Here is a 15,489-nt window from a genome sequence, read left to right on the forward strand (position 1 = left end):
TCATAAGCAGTGCCGATGAGGCCAGCCCACTGCCCCTCACTCGGAGAGCCACACACGCCACGGCGCAGCAGGCAAGGCTGATCCCACCAGGCTTTGAAACAGCCTTGCCCGCTTTCCTGGCAGCGCTTCCCACCCACAGCTGCCAGAGGAAGGGCTTCCTGAAGGTGCAGCGTCAGCCTCTGAGCTGTCCTCCGGGAACTGGGTGCCCGGACTCCCCACCACAGCTTGAGTGGCCCCAGCCCATAGCCACTCTAGCCTCTTTTCAAGCATCTGGGTTATTTTTTTTCCCCCCACTTTCTTAACTTTATACCTAAGTACAGCGATTAAGGAGTTAGAATGTAATACGTAGGGTAAAGTAATTAGTACGAATAATTGCCCTGGAGAGAAAATGGTATGATGACGTTATAAAGGGGCTCCCCCCCGCCCCCCCACCCTTTCTCTGCCTGCCTGCCTGTCTGTCTGTCTGTCTGTCTTTTCACTAAATGTTAGGCAAAATGGAAGGAGATTATAGCAGCTGTAGAAGAGAGAGCTTCTGGTCTCTAGTTCAGAAGGCAAATGCATGGAATAGAGGAGTGAGTGATCCTATGAGGAATCATCTAGATCAGTTTCTCGCTGGGAAGTAGCAGAGGTGCAGATTCGCTGGCTACGTAGATACCCTGCATTAGCTTTTCTTTCCTTTTTCCCTTCAGTGTCGTTCTCTTTTCCGCCTTTCTTCCTGGAGTTGTCTTTGGACTCTGGGACATAGTCCTCTTCTTCCCATTAAAGCCTAGCACTGTCCCCCACCTCCCACCCTGCCCCATCTTCTAGGCTGTGTGTTCTATGGCTAATAGCGCTCTCTGTGCTGCTTTGCGTTCAGGACACATGAATTGCTTTGTAAAATAGACGTGGATGCTCCTGGCGGAGCAGGTCTCCTCCATGCCGTCCTCCGCGGTCACCATCCAGGGCTGTGTGACAGCTGGATGACTTTAAGCACTGAGTAGGTGAATGCGTGTGGTTATTTGGGAGACGGGGTGGAGTCCCGTTAACGTGGGTCTGATTTCTGTGTGAATCTGATGAAACAGAACATCCTCATTCGTGGGTACTAGCCTTCTGCTCTCCATCTGTTTGTACACTTGACTGTCAGCCCAGGAACGGAGAGGACTGAAGGCCACAGCGATAGCCAGAAGGCGCATTCCAGGCCTCTGAGCAGAGCTGACATGTGTGGGTCTGGCACGGCCCTACACCTTCGTTACTGTTGTGGGCCTATGGTGGAATATCGCCGCTGCGGCACCAGCAAAGCCTCTTACCCACTTCGGGTCGACTGTATCTGTGACCACAGTTTAGGGCTTATAGAAACCAGGCAATGAGTTAATGAAAAACAATCCATGGGCCTAAATGATTTCCTGTTACTCTCATCCTCGTCCTTTTTCATCTAGGTTTATGGAACTTGGCGGCCCTTGGCAGATAGAGTTAAGACGGGAAAGGGAAGGCAGAAGTGATACCTTCGGTATTTATGATGGCTGGAAAATAATGTACGTCCAGGAACCAGGATACACATCTTTTTTTCCTCCTTAATTTCAATCCTGATGGTTGACCAATTTGGTCAGGTGTCTTGGTCCACTTTCCTGCTTAAATAAAGCGATCATGAATGAATCTTTGGTGATTCTTTTTAAAAGCAGTTTCCATCAGACACGGGAGATTTGCTAAATGTATACAGTAACCTCTAGGCAGGCCTAAGATTTTTTTTTTCCTAGTGTTTGATAGTGTATTTTCTAATTTGCCATCTTCCACAAAAAGGGGGTGCCAAAGGGAAATTGTAAATTCGTTGAGGTTTTATGTTCTTTTAGTCTATAGTCATGGGGAGCTGGAGTTGGGGGCAGGTTGAGGGGTGGGAAATTTGATAATATGACATTTAGTTGAAGGGGATTTGGAGTCAGTGAACATGGGTTTGAGTCCCAGCTCTGCTGTGCTGTCTGTGTGACCTTTGGGCAAGTCCCTTCAAGTCTCTGAATCTCAGTTTCATTATCTGTGAAATGGGGGAGACGATACTTACCTCAGTGGATGCCTGTGAGTATCAAATGAGGTAATGGATTTGAAAACATGTAAATTATGTACCGATGGGAGTTGCTACTATTATTGTTCCTGCCAGACCCTAGGACGCTGGTAAAATAAACTGGTAGAATTGTTGATGTCGTCATTCTTTTGGAAAACTCTTTCCTTGGTGTGTTGGTTACCTGACTGCATGGATTCGTTGTGATGAAGTCAGGCTTGAACAGAAGCAGGTACTAGAAAGAATGAGGGCCAGTGCAGGTGGTAGTGGATGAGACCTCACGGTCACTGCCGTCTTTTTTCATTCCCTTATATTTGAATCTCTCCCTTTAACCCTTGCTTTGCTGGGTTTTCTGTGCTCTGGGAGCTGTGGGGATCAGAAGGTAAGGGGGAAATGAGGGCATCATTTCTCTCAGGAGCTCACCATCTCTGAGGGAAAAATCTCTGTGGAATTGGGGAACAAGTGCTGGGAGACCTTTCTTTGACCCTTTTGCTTTTTGCTGGGCCTTGGTTTCCAGGAGGCGAAGCTTTAAGGTCTCATCCACCTGCAAACTTTTGTGGATCTGAAATCATGGGCTTGAAGGAATGCATGTCCTTAACAGCAAGCCCAGGTCAGCACGTTAGGAGAGCTGACAGGGAGAACTGATGGAAGGAGGTACTTAGGGATGCCCGAGGATATCGACCTGCTTGTCCATAGGTTGTTCTCAGTGACTGGGAGAAATATCTGAAGATTCGAATGTGTCTGGTTGAACTCTTTGACGGGAAGACCGGTGCTCCACGAGAGCACACAACCTGGTCTCCTTGCTGGTTTCAAGGAGGGGAGTGGCTCTTTTGCGTTCTTGCCGGGGCCGGCACCGGCAGACTCACGGAGGAATGGATGTATGCGCTGTGCTTTAAGTAGAGGTTCTGCACTTCCCTAGAAATGTGAGCAGACTGTTCCCGCCTTCTTCTAGGGCCCGACATACTCTGACCCCTCTCCCTGGCCGCCCCCGACTGCCACAGCCTATCCCAGGCCGCCCGAGTAAAATGGGCCACAGAGGAAGCGGTAGTCACTGCAGCAGAGCGGCCTGTCCCCGCTGGGCAGGAAACCTAGAGTGATGAATGGGGCCGGATGAAGTCATCCTGGTCCTCCAATCAGGCTGCTCCGAGAGAGCCAGGGGCCTCTGCAGATCCAGCCGGGCTGCCGGCTGCTCTCATGTACCTTTAGACAGAGGCTGTGAGTCTCTGGGAGTGGAGTGGGGGGGTGTGAACCGCCCGCTCTGGCTCCTGTGTAGGCCTCAGTCAGTCTGAATGTTATTGCAAGGTGAGTGGCTTCACCGGGCGCATTCCTCTCCCTCTGCGTTCTCGGCCTTGCCTGGCGGGCTCTGGCTTTGTGGCTCCGGCACCTCCTTGCACAGCACCTTCTGCTTCCATCTGAGTGCCTGTACCTTCTTCTTGAGGTTCTCACACCCGCCTCCGCACCGACCCCTAGCCTCCTCCCCTCCCGCCCCCCCCCCCCCAGCACTTGCTCAGCACCCGCCAGCCGGCCTCTTCCCACAAGCTCCCCTCTCTCTGACCCGTGGGTACCAGTTTGACCCGGTGATGGGAGGGCAGGGCCTCCACCTCTGTGCGCTCTCCCCCAGCAGGGGGAGCCCTGGCGAGACCCGCACTTGCCTCCTGGGAAGAAGTACCAGGCAAGGGGAGACGCCCCCTGACTTAGCCTGATGTGGGCATCTGTGGGAACACAAGCAGGCCCCTGACTTGCTGGGGACCCCGAGGCCCTTTGCTCTCCCCCCCAGCAGAGGAGGTCCCGGGGCCAAAGCTTAGAACTAGGTCTCGTTTCCCCCGATCTTCCAGAGGGGTGGTTGGTTCTTTCCGGGTGGACCTTTGTGACTCTGCCTTTTCTCTCCGGATGGTACCGCTGCTCCTTAGGCCAAGCTGAGATCATGGAGCCGGCTGATATGGCGACAGCAAAGGTAGGATGGAAATGCTGCCGGCCTCACTGTGCGTAAGTGGCTTCGCTTGGCAAGTTCTGCCTTTGGTTCACTTTTCTCTCCCCTCCTCTCCCTCAGCCCACCAGTCCGGAGCATCCAGGGGCTGTGTCAGAGTGGAGGGAAACGGTGCGAGAATGAGGACCTCAGGGGAGGGGAGGAAGGCCGGGCCCTCCTAGGCACACTCCTCACCTCTGTGTGCCTGGAAGCCTGGTAGGCGGGGGCGGTGACCTGTAGCTTTGTCTGGGCTGACCGTGTGTCTGTCTTTCTCGATAGCTTTGCCTTGGTTTTCCTTTATCTTTACCGTGTCTCTTTTCAGCCGCCCCCTCCCTTATCCTCTCTGTCTTCTTCCTCTGCCTCTTCCCCACGCTGCAGTGCTCTCTTAACCCATCTGTGCCATCTCCACACTTTCACCCTCTGTTTGCTTCTCTTTTCCCTCTGCCTGCTGTGTAAGGAATGGGTGGGGTCGGTGTGGGATGGACAGTCTTGAGAGCAGAGACTGCCTCTCATCCTGCAGCAGATGTTGGCCTTGGGATTGGTGAGGTGGCCTTGGGATTTGGCTCTGAGTGGCAGATGCGGCAGCTGTCCCCTCCCACCGCTCATCTGAAGCCCCAATGGAAGTGCGGGTCTGGGCACCTCTAGGGAACGGTGCCCGGGTGCTGTGTTGCACGCACCCTGTAGGCACGCTAGAGGGCGTCCCTGAGATAGGTTTCTGATGTCTCCTGACTCCTGCTTGCAATTTGAAATTTGTTTTTCTGTGCATTCTTCCAAACAAGGAGCTAGAGCCATTGAGAGTGGATGGGGGAGCCAAGCAGGCTGAGTTTGTAAGCCGCAGCCCCTGTGTACAGGGAGAGAGACCTGTGGTCCTTCCACAATATCTCAGTGCTGGGTTTGGGGGCCTTCCTCTCTGGCCAGATGGCAGGGTCTCCTTTCTCTCAAAGATGGAAGACTGGACGAGGCTCAGACTTCTGGAGCAGGTTGAGTACCCCATGTGTGTATGAAAGAGAGAATGAGGTAGGAGGTCCAAGCAGCAACCGTGCTGCGGGCAGTAATGTGTTAAAGTGGTTAGGACACATCTCTGGGAATCGCAGAACTGGATTCTCAGCCCCTTTCTCCCACTCCCACATGCTGTGTGATCTGATCCAAGTTACTTAACCTCTCTGGGCTTTCATTGCCTAGTCTGTATAGTGGTGAGAATTACATGCGTATGTTGTTTTAACCAGCTTAGGTCTGTCAAATACTGCCTTTTCCTTGCAGAAAGGAGCTAGGGAGAGCAAAACTAAATGAGAACAGGCCTCCCTGGATTCCTGGACCACATCACTCTTCAGTCCCCCCACCCTTCCTCTCTCTCTACCTCCTTCCACAAACATTTGAGGAGCCACGTTGAGCATGGCTGGTCAAGGTGCTGTACCCCCCTTGGCTGTGTGCGGTGGCAGCCACGGGAGCAAGGCATCTGCAGCTGTGTTTGGATCCAAAACAGTTTGCTCCAAGCAGTTTGCTGTCTGGCTGTAACGCATCCTCTCTCCGTGATGTCAAGTGTCACCTCTTGCCAGGCTTACAAACCTGCTAGTCCACTAGCTCTTAAAGTTGTAAGTGGTTTGGGACCAAGCAGCTGGCCCTCCAGGGGTGGTGAGTGCTCTGGGAAAGGTGCGCTTTGGGGGCATCAGGGAGTTATTCTGCAGTTAGTTTGGAGATGCGCGTTTATGTTTCCATTTGCACATGGAGGTAGAAACAGAGTCAGCTTCATTTTTCTCAGGCTCTTGCCATCCCTTCGCCCAAATTGCAGATTATCTAATCAGGCAAAGAATCAGACCTTGGAGCTGGACCATTCCTGAGGCCAGCATTTGCGATCAGGACCTTGACCACAGGAGTGAATCTGATGGGTCACAGGAACAGGCGACGTTTAACACTGGCACTGGGATTCGTTTTCTTTAACCTTCTCTAGCCCAAACCTTTTGGAGGGAGTTTAGTTCACGTGTTTTCAGTCTGGGCCCGTGAACCATTAAGGTCCTGGGATGGACTTTAGGAGAGGGTCCATGAGCCTCTACCACTTGTAGGCAGAATTTTCTGTCTCTGTATTTTTCTGGGAAGAGTATCCATGGCTCTCATCAGATCTCCAGAGGGCTTATGACTCAAAAAAGTTTAAGACTCTTTAACTGATCAAGATGCTCCCATAAACAGCCTGTTTGCATTTTGCAACCCAGGTACAAAGAAAACCTATACCTTGCGGTTGACACAGTGACGTTGGAGAATGCCGTGCACAAGCAGGAACCATGGAGTAAAAATTCATAATGTGACTCACTGGTAACTGGTTTAAGATGATGTGGGTATCATTTTTAAAAGTCTAAATACATGTAAATGCACCCCCCTCACCTTATCTTTCCCCTGTAATACCTGAGGTCCTATTCCCTGGATCCCTTTAGCCCCCAGTGTATTGGGTTCAGTTACCCCCAAATGAAGTAGTTTCGGTTGGAGGTGTGGCCACTCTTGATGACAGCCCTGCCTATGTAGACTGCGTTCAGTTCCTGGAGGAGGGCTTTTGGAAGTGTGACTTCACCTCCTGGAGTCTGGATTATTGCATTGCTGTGGAGCTCCTCCTTTTTTTTTTTAAGGTTGCAGTTTCAGACTGGGGCCGTCTGATGTCCTGACATAACTGTGTTAAGATAAGTACATGATAAATTGTGTCCTGAGAGTTTCTTTTTCAGCCTTGAGAAGAGAGGTCGGTAAGCGCTCATTAATCCATTCACTCAACAAATGTTTATTAAATGCCGCTTACATGCCAGCAGAGATTCAGTGTGGAGGTTTTCAATGAATGACACACGATCCCTGTGAGCAGTTAGCTGCTCATGGGTTCTTGGGGAAGACAGATGAGTAAACAAATTATGGTGGCACAAAGGTAATAAGGGTTGTAATAGAAGTTCGAGTCACCAGGGAAGCACAAAAGAACTATTTGATGTTACCTGGGCAGGCATAAGGGCTTTCTAAGGAAGTGACATTTGAGTTGAAGCATGGGTGGGAGTTTATCGGGTGGACGAGGCAAGAGAGGTGATCTAGTTATGATTTGGAGCTGGGCATGTCTGGGTTCAAACGCTGGCACTGCCGCTTTCTGGCTCAGTGAACCTGAGCGAGTTATCCTGGCTTTTCCTAGTCTCAGTTTCTTCCTTTGTAAATGAGGGTGATACCATCCACCCCATAGGATTGTTGTGAGGGTTAAATGAGATAACTTAGGTAAAATGCCTGCACATCATAGGTGTTCACTGGACACTAGTGAGGCAGGAGAGGGAGACAGCACGCATGTGGCAAAGCCCAGGTCACTGCAAGGACTTGGGCCTGATTGGAGCGCAGGTCGCATGTGGAAGATGGGAGGCAGATGGTGAAACTGGAGAAGGAAGCGGGAGTTGACACCCTGTGACAGCCTCATCCATGTAGATACTGGGAACAATTGAAGGACTTTAAGATATCCTCAGGTTTGCTTTTGACTACAAGACTGCAAGGTAGACGGATTGTTAAGATTTTCCTCATTTTGCGCCATCTCTGACACTTTATTTTTCACATGTTTGTCTTCCCCCCACTAGACTATAAGCTTTTTAAGGGCAGGGATTGTGCATTTTTGCTTTTTAAGCCACAAAACCCCTAGCACCTGGCGTATTACTTGGTGTATGATAGATGCTCGATAAATATTTGGTGAATGAACAAACAAGTAGGAGAGGGTAAGTACAACTGCAAACCTAAAGATAAGGATTGAAGGGCAGGTAATAATGGATAGCAGGAGACAAACGCTAGTCATAATTAGGGAGCTAGAGTCGACATGCCTTTGTGCCTAATTAAATGGGAGGTGGGAGAGGAAGCATGTAGGATGAATTCCAGCTGTCTGACTGGGTGGCTTCATAGTTGGTGGTGCTATCTATTGGGATAAGCACGGGAGGTCAGGGTCAGAAGGAGAGGTAGAGGGACAATGCGGAGTTTCATTTATTCGTGCTGGCTCTGAAGTGCCCATGAGACATCGAGGTGAAGGTGTTCAGGAACAATCGCGAATCTGTGTCTGAGGTCAGGGGAGTGGTCAGAGTTGTGTATATATATATATATATATGTATATACATTGGGGAGGCACAGTCTTATCTCCAAGGCGTTGTTCAAACAGTCAAGACTAGATTAGGTCATTATAAGGAACAAATTGTAATCATGTGGGGATGGATGTTAACTAGACTTATTTTGGTGATCATTTTGCAGTATATACATATATGGAATCGGCATGCTGTACTCCCGAAATTACTATAATGTTATATGTCAATTACATCTCAAGTAAAAAAAAAAAAAGAAAGACTAGATTAGGAACCTCTGTGACCTAGATGGCCACCCAAGGACTAGGGAGTTGACAGGAGAAACTTTTCAGATCTCCCATCACAGCAGTTAAGAGGTGGAGGCTCTCCTTATAGTAGAATGTGAGATCTTGGAACTGAGAAGGCCTTCTTCATAGGAGAGTCTGAACTTGTGGATTTTGTAGAGAAATTGAAAAATGTTGGTGGACTGACACAGAATTGCCAGATATTTATTGCACCTATAAAGGGTAACAACAGAACTAAACTGAACTAAAATATAAAACTACCACCACCATTGTCTGTATTTAGAGAATATTTAAACCCAAAATTTAAAAGGATGAATTATCAAAAATTAAAGGTTCAGTATCTTTAGTTTTTAGAAACTTACCACGTTGCCCTTATTTTTCCCCACTTGTCTGTGGATCCACGTAAAAACTTCATCATGGTAACGCCAGCACTTGGGTGCCCCTGAAGCAGCAGCGGTAGCCAGTGGCTGAGTATGGAAGGACACAGGTGCATTTACTGAGTAGCTCTGGAGCCTGGGCTCTTACATTTACTCATGATTATGCCAGTCTCATGTCCGTTGTGATATTAAGAGAATATCGTGGGTATGGGGGCCTGAAACATCTCTGAGCATTTCGTTTGCGGCTTTATGGTGCTGATGAGAAGATATCCTGATGGAGGAAATGAAACTTCAAAATCCACCCCATTAGATACAGCCTACTCCATCCACACAAACCTGTGTTTATTGGCAGTGATTGTAGCAGTATGTTCCAAAGGCACTATTTCTGGACACCTGTCATGCAAATAGGAAGTTCTGGTCTCCTTAAAGGATGATGACAAATATTGGATCCTTTTTCTGGCTAACTCTTCTAAGACCATACTAATCGAGAAATGATGATCACAGCTTTAATATAGGTTAGCTGACAACATTCACCATTACTCATTAGTTGATTGAAAAACTGGCATAATGATTACAAACCCATCTTCATTTTGGAAAACAGAAGTACTCTGCCCTTCTGATTAGTTGTGTCTCTCTTATGGGACTTATTGCTTTAAACTGTATGTTAGAATTATTTAATATAACTACTTAATGCCCATGCCTTGTGTTCCTTATTAGATTATAAGCTTCTAGAGATCAAGGACGATATTGGATGGATCACTGAAATAGCATCTTGGTTTGCCTAGGTCATGAACACATTAGGTACTCGATAAGTATAGTTATTGTTGAATAAATAAATAAATAGCTGACTGACCTGACAGAAGTATCACAAAACAAAAATACAAAAATATCCCCAACAAAATAGGAAGAATGAGAAACTTTGTTTAGGTAAAGGAGAAAAAGTAGACCAGGAAGCGTAGAAACGGAGCCTCTGGTTCTTGCAGTGGGTAGTGGTGGTCTGTGGACACTGGTTGGGAATAATCATAATAAGGGTGAAAAGGTGTTGAGCCCTTACTCAATCCTACGTCGTGTGTCGTGTCATTGACTCTTAACAGCTTCAGGGATCGTTGTCATCACCTTTTTATAGATAGAGCTGAGGCGCAGAGAAATGAAGCAAGTCGCTCAAGGTCACACAGCTTGTTCAGTACGGATTTGAACTCAAGTCTAGTTTCAGAATCCTTGTGCTAGGTCACAGAGTGCAGCTCTGGGACTGGTGTCAGGCCCCTGTCAGTTAAGAATGCGGCTTTCCTAGGCTTGTCCTATCGGCAGACGGCTTCTCTGCCCACAACAGATTCTGGTCTTGTCCTTGGTCTGGAGACTTCCGCTGTGAACATGAGTTAACACTCGATTCAGCTGTCTGTTAATGGTAATTCTCATATGTAGCTTAGTTGAGAAAAGAAAGATCTCCATTTGGTGGGAGGAGAGCAGGAAGCAGCTGGCTGTGGATATATGGGTGCTCCCTTCCTGAGAAAACCTGAATTTATAAACACCCTCTGGGGTCCCTGACACCATCAGTCACCCCGAATTCCTCTAGAGAATAAACCAGGAGGAGCAGGGGGCATAATTAGAAATCTGCCTTGTTTCTTCCATCTGGCAGGAGACATGTTTTCTTCTATTACGAATGTAATTAGAATGAGGAGTGAAACCAGGCCGCATTTCCCTCTCCTGGGGGGTGTTTTTCCGAGGTGTGCTGTCTTTCCTGACAGGAGGGCTTCGTGTCCGGAGGCCGCCCTTCTGTCTTTTGGCAGGAGGAGTCGTGATCCCGGGCACACCAATGAAGGAGACCTGAGTCCGGCAGAGGCGTTCGGGAAGCGGGCAGTGATTTTGGAAGGGAAGGGAAAGGTAGGGTAGAGAGAGGGGGTCCTCTGTGGGATTTCCACTGTCGCAGAGAGTGGGGCCCGGGACATTCCTGTCTCCTTGCATCAAGCCAGGGGGTCTCCGTGGAGAAGGGATGTCCAGCAGAGCTTCAGCAGGCAGGGAGGGAGAGCTCAGCTGGCATCTGTACCAGGTGGGCAGGGGAGGCAGTTCTCCTGGCCTGGCTGGGAGGGGGAGGTGCCTGGGCTAGAGGCAGCGGGCACTTTGTGGTTCCTGGGCATAGGGCTTTGCTTTGTAGCTTTCTCGCTCTTTTCACCAACTCCCACCTTATCTCACGGCTGAGTACTAGGCCTCCCGGGGCCTCAGTTTCTTCTTCCGTCCAGTGTGGTTTAGTAACACCTCACTGGGTTTTTGTGAGAATCCCAGACACGACGTGTGGGAGGCCAGCTTAAACTCGCGCGTGAACAGACAGACACCCGGTGGAAGCCCTGGCTGCCTCCATCCTGTCTGCCTCCCTCTCCAGTCGACCCTGTCGGTGAAGCACCTGGGGGCAGGATGAAGCCTACCGGAGCTTGACTTGGACCTTGTCTGTCCTGTTGGTTGCCCAAAGGAACCTTCTGGATTAGCAGATTGTGAAGGAGAGGCAAAGAAGGATGGGGGAGGTAAGTCTGTCCAGTACCCTAAGCAAATCCGTGGGGTCACAGAGGCGGAAGGAAGCATTCTTCAAATGAACAGAGCCTGCCTTGCTTTCCCCACAAGCCCCTCAACCCCAGCGGCTCTGGCCTGTGCCGCCCCTCCCTGCCTCTCCCTGCAGTAGCCGGTGGGGCCGGAGGGCGGGGTGTGTGCAGGTCCTGCCGCAGGAGGGGTGGGGCAGGCGCAGGAGGCTCCGGGCTGGGTGCTGGCACAGGTGAACAGGTCAGAAGGCAAGGCCAGTGCCTGCGGCCCACGCCGTCACCCCAGAGCCAGTGACTAATTGTGGCCGAGGGTGGGGAGAGGAGAGTGGGGGGGGAGGAGGAGGGGACAGGGAAGTAGTGGGGAGCACCTGATGGGCGCAGCTCCGGCCATCTGCCGTCCCCTCACACAGCCTCTATCGGCTGCAGTTGGAATGTGGAAGAGGATTCTGGCTGGAGCCCGAGGAGGAGGCTTGTTGTTGAAATGTTCAGGAGGCTGCTCCTCTCGCTAGCTTCCTGACCTCCAAAACGCTCCTTAAATATAACACTCCCGGCGCCTGTCGACTCCCCTGCCTGAGCCTGGAGCTTTGATTCCCCAATGTGTGACTGCAGCACTGCTCTGCCCCAGTTTCGCCAGCTCCTAGAGGCATGCGGCTCTGCCCTGGCGCTGTGGCTCTCCTCTCCGTAGGAGCAGGGGCAGAGGGAGGGCAGCACATACCCGAGAACCAGAGAGAAGGCGAGCCTCAGGGACCACGTTGTCCATCTATTTTCTGCTCCAGATACGCTCCCCGTGACTTCCCAAGGTCATGAGGAGGCGTGCGCTTCTGGTGTCTGGTGCTGGGAAGAGCCGCTGGTGGGGAGGTGGGAGTCACGGGGGCTGAGTCCTCCCGGGGGCTCCCAGCTGCTAGGTGTCCCCTGGCTGGGGGCCTTGGGTGTCTGCTGACACATCACCGGCAGCGTGCTCTGGCTGAAAGACCTCTCTCACCGTCTGGCCCCTGCTCACGGATGAGGCAAGGAAGGCCAGTCGTGGTTTTGTTGGACTAAGAAAGGAACAGCACCAGGGTGAGTGAGACCTTCAGGCTTCTGGGGGCCAGGAGGCAGTCAAAGCAGCTAAAATCAGAAAGGAACTTTTTCCAACCTTCATGCCAAACCCGTTTGGAAGGAACCGTTGTAGCAAGAAGCTTAGAGTTACAAACCAGCCTTCTGTGAGCCACACCTTGTAAACACAAGCAACTTGTGAATGTTTGTGGGGCTGGGAAGATCAATGTTTTGAACTTAGAGTTTTGAAAATGCAGATGACACAAAACATTGTCATTGTCAATCCTTCCCTCACCACCATCCTGCCCTTCCATCAGGTCTGCTCACAAAAACCCATAGGAGAAGGTTGGTGCCAGGTGAACACAGGTGTACCTTTTACCTGTCCTGCTGACCACATTGTCTTACCCCCGCTCCAGGCGTGACCACCTCCCTGAATGCTGAGTGTGTCATTCCCTTGACTTTTCATTTTAAGGATACAGAACATCTGTACAGATTCTGTATCTGTATGGATATAAAATATCATCTATTTTATGTGTTCTTTAGCTATATACACACATAAAATACATATAAAATCATACTGTAGGCATTCTTCATTGATTTGCTTCCTCCGTTCAACATTGTTTCTGAGATGCATCCACCTTGTTGCCTGTGACAGTAATTTATACATCTTCTGTATGCTCCTGTTATATACCATCCCACATTAAGAAAATACAACAGGTATTTTTCCTTTCTGTTACTGATAGAAATTTTTTTCCCCCCAGTTTTTTGGTTGGTTTCTGCAAACCATGTTATTACATCCAGTACCGTGTGAAGTTTCTTTTTTAATAAATTTATTTCTTTATTTTTGGCTGCGTTAGGTCCTCGTTGCTGCGTGTGGGCTTTCTCTAGTTGCGGCGAGCAGGGGCTACTTTTCTTTGCAGTGCGCGGGCTTCTCATTGCGGTGGCTTCTCTTGTTGCGGAGCACGGGCTCTAGGCACGCGGGCTTCAGTAGTTGTGGCTCATGGGCTCAGTTGCTCCATGGCATGCCCGGACCAGGGCTCGAACCCGTGTCCCCTGCCTTGGCAGGCGGATTCTTAACCACTGCGCCACCAGGGAAGTCCCCCGTGTGAAATTTCTAATGTGAGTTTCTTCAGTCAGTGGGGTAGAACCGTTAGGTGTGAGGGGATGCATTTCTTCAACCTGACTACGTAGTACCAAATAGTTTCCTTAGGGAATCAAACCAATATACACCTGCGCTAGTTCCCTTCCAACCTTGATATTGTTAGACTTTTTAATTTTTGCCAATCAGATGGGTATGAGATGGTATCTCACTGAAGTTTAATTTTGCATTTTCCTAAGTACTAATGAAGTTGAGCACCTTTCATATATTTATTGATCATTTCCTCTTCTGAAAGTGCTTGTTCAAATCATTTGTCTATTTTTCTAATTGTGTTACTTTTTCTTACTGATTTGTAAAATTTTTAAGATAAACTCTGTGAACAGCTCCTTTTCCAGTTACACACGTCACACATATCTTCTCCCAGAAAAATCTTGTCTTTTCTGTGACCGATGTTGACGATCAGATGTTCTTAATTTTACTGTGGTTACAGTCTTCTTTCTGGACATGGTTTTTGGTGAATTGCTTAGGAAATCCTCAGACAACAATCTGTGTGAGGATCCGTTTGTAGTCATGACTTACCAGGGGAGATGGTTTTTCCTTCCTTCTTCATTCACTCACTGTCAGGGTTGAAGACAGACAGTTTTCCTTTTATATCCTCCACCCTACTGTTTCTTTCAAGTTCACCCTTAGGGTGAGGGTGTGGCCAGCAGGGCCTGCTTTACCAGATCTCCCCTTAGACCTTTCACATTAGTGGGCTTTTGGAGAAGTCGTCTCTTGTCCACTGTGCTTTGTGAGGCCATAAAAACCAAAGCCCAATTTCACAGCTTCTGCAAATGCCTTCTAGAAAATGCATCCTCTAGGCGTTCCTTGATTTTCTGGGTTTCTGCCCTCACTACATTTGTGCCTCTAAATATTCCATACTGTTTTGATAGTTCATCAAGCTTTTTAAAAGAATTTCTTGGGCTTCCCTGGTGGCGCAGTGGTTGAGAGTCCGCCTGCTGATGCAGGGGACATGGGTTCGTGCCCCGCTCCGGGAAGATCCCACATGCCGCGGAGCGGCTGGGCCCGTGAGCCATGGCCGCTGAGCCTGTGCGTCCGGAGCCTGTGCTCCGCAACGGGAGAGGCCACAACAGTGAGACGCCCGAGTACCGCAAAAAAAAAAAAAAAAAAAAAAATCTTACCCCCCCCTTTGTTAATATTTTATTTTATGTTGCATTTTTAGTTGTTGTTAACAGGAAGGACCATCAGGATATCTAGTCTGCCATATTGCCAGAAATGGAAGTGTTCTGAATTTAGTTTTTTTTTTTTTAAATTATTGCCCTTCCTGAAATACAGATGTCAGGGAGCAGCCAGCCAGACTGCAGAGTCAGGCAGAAGCAGGAGAGCCTAATGCACCTGCCTGATCATATACAGAGTAATGTAGAATTATGTCAGTGCTGACAATTTACTGATCAGGGAACTTTTCAAACCATACAAAACAGACTGTCCTCTATGAGAAGATAAAACAAGGAAAATATATTAAATGAGGAGGCTCAGGGCGCTTCTCACATCACAGACGTACAGTGACACGCAAGCCAGCTAACTCATCAGTAAGAGAAAGAGGAAGCTGCCTTGATTTAGTCTCCTTTTTTTTTACCTGTTACTTGGATTCTTTCTGTTCTGGAAGCATGTTAGCACTCACGATCAGCTTGTCTGATAGTGAAGTTTTTTTTAATAAACATACATTATGACTGAGAGTGGATTTGGGAGTTGGATGTGCCTGCATTCACATCCCAAGCTTGCAGCTTGTTGTTTGGCATTAGACGAATCAAGATACTGCACTCTAGTTTTCTGCTGCGTTACCTGGAAGGTAACGATAGTTAACTGCTTCATTATGTGTGTGACGATTAAATGAGATACTGCTTGCCCTCAATAAATTCATACTGATAGCTGCGAAGCAAAGGAGAGTTTAAACAAAAAAAATACATACATGGTAAAAGCTAAAGAATTTTAACATTACAATAATTGTCTCTAACGTAATACTTGGAAAGCTTTGGTCCAGGTTTTATGTGTCACTTGTGATCAGAGCAGTTGACGGAGCAGAATGAGAATATTCTCATCTACCTGG

At 48.9% G+C, this 15,489-nt stretch overlaps 1 protein-coding gene across 7 annotated transcripts in view; it reads left to right on the plus strand.

Annotated features, from left to right (window-relative positions):
- GRAMD1B (GRAM domain containing 1B) overlaps window positions 1–15,489 on the plus strand; it is a 247,550-nt gene that overhangs the window by 132,162 nt on the left and 99,899 nt on the right. Inside the window, exon 1 of one of the 7 annotated variants that reach the window (XM_079930634.1) lies at window positions 11,983–12,307. The exons of the other annotated variants lie outside the window; for them this stretch is intronic. The gene's annotated coding sequence lies outside the window, so the exon portion shown is untranslated. Of the gene's footprint in view, window positions 1–11,982; window positions 12,308–15,489 lie in introns of those variants that run through there. 7 annotated transcript variants of the gene reach the window in all.

This window comes from Stenella coeruleoalba, assembly GCF_951394435.1.
Source record: "Stenella coeruleoalba genome assembly, chromosome: 8".
Lineage (NCBI taxonomy): Eukaryota > Metazoa > Chordata > Mammalia > Artiodactyla > Delphinidae > Stenella > Stenella coeruleoalba.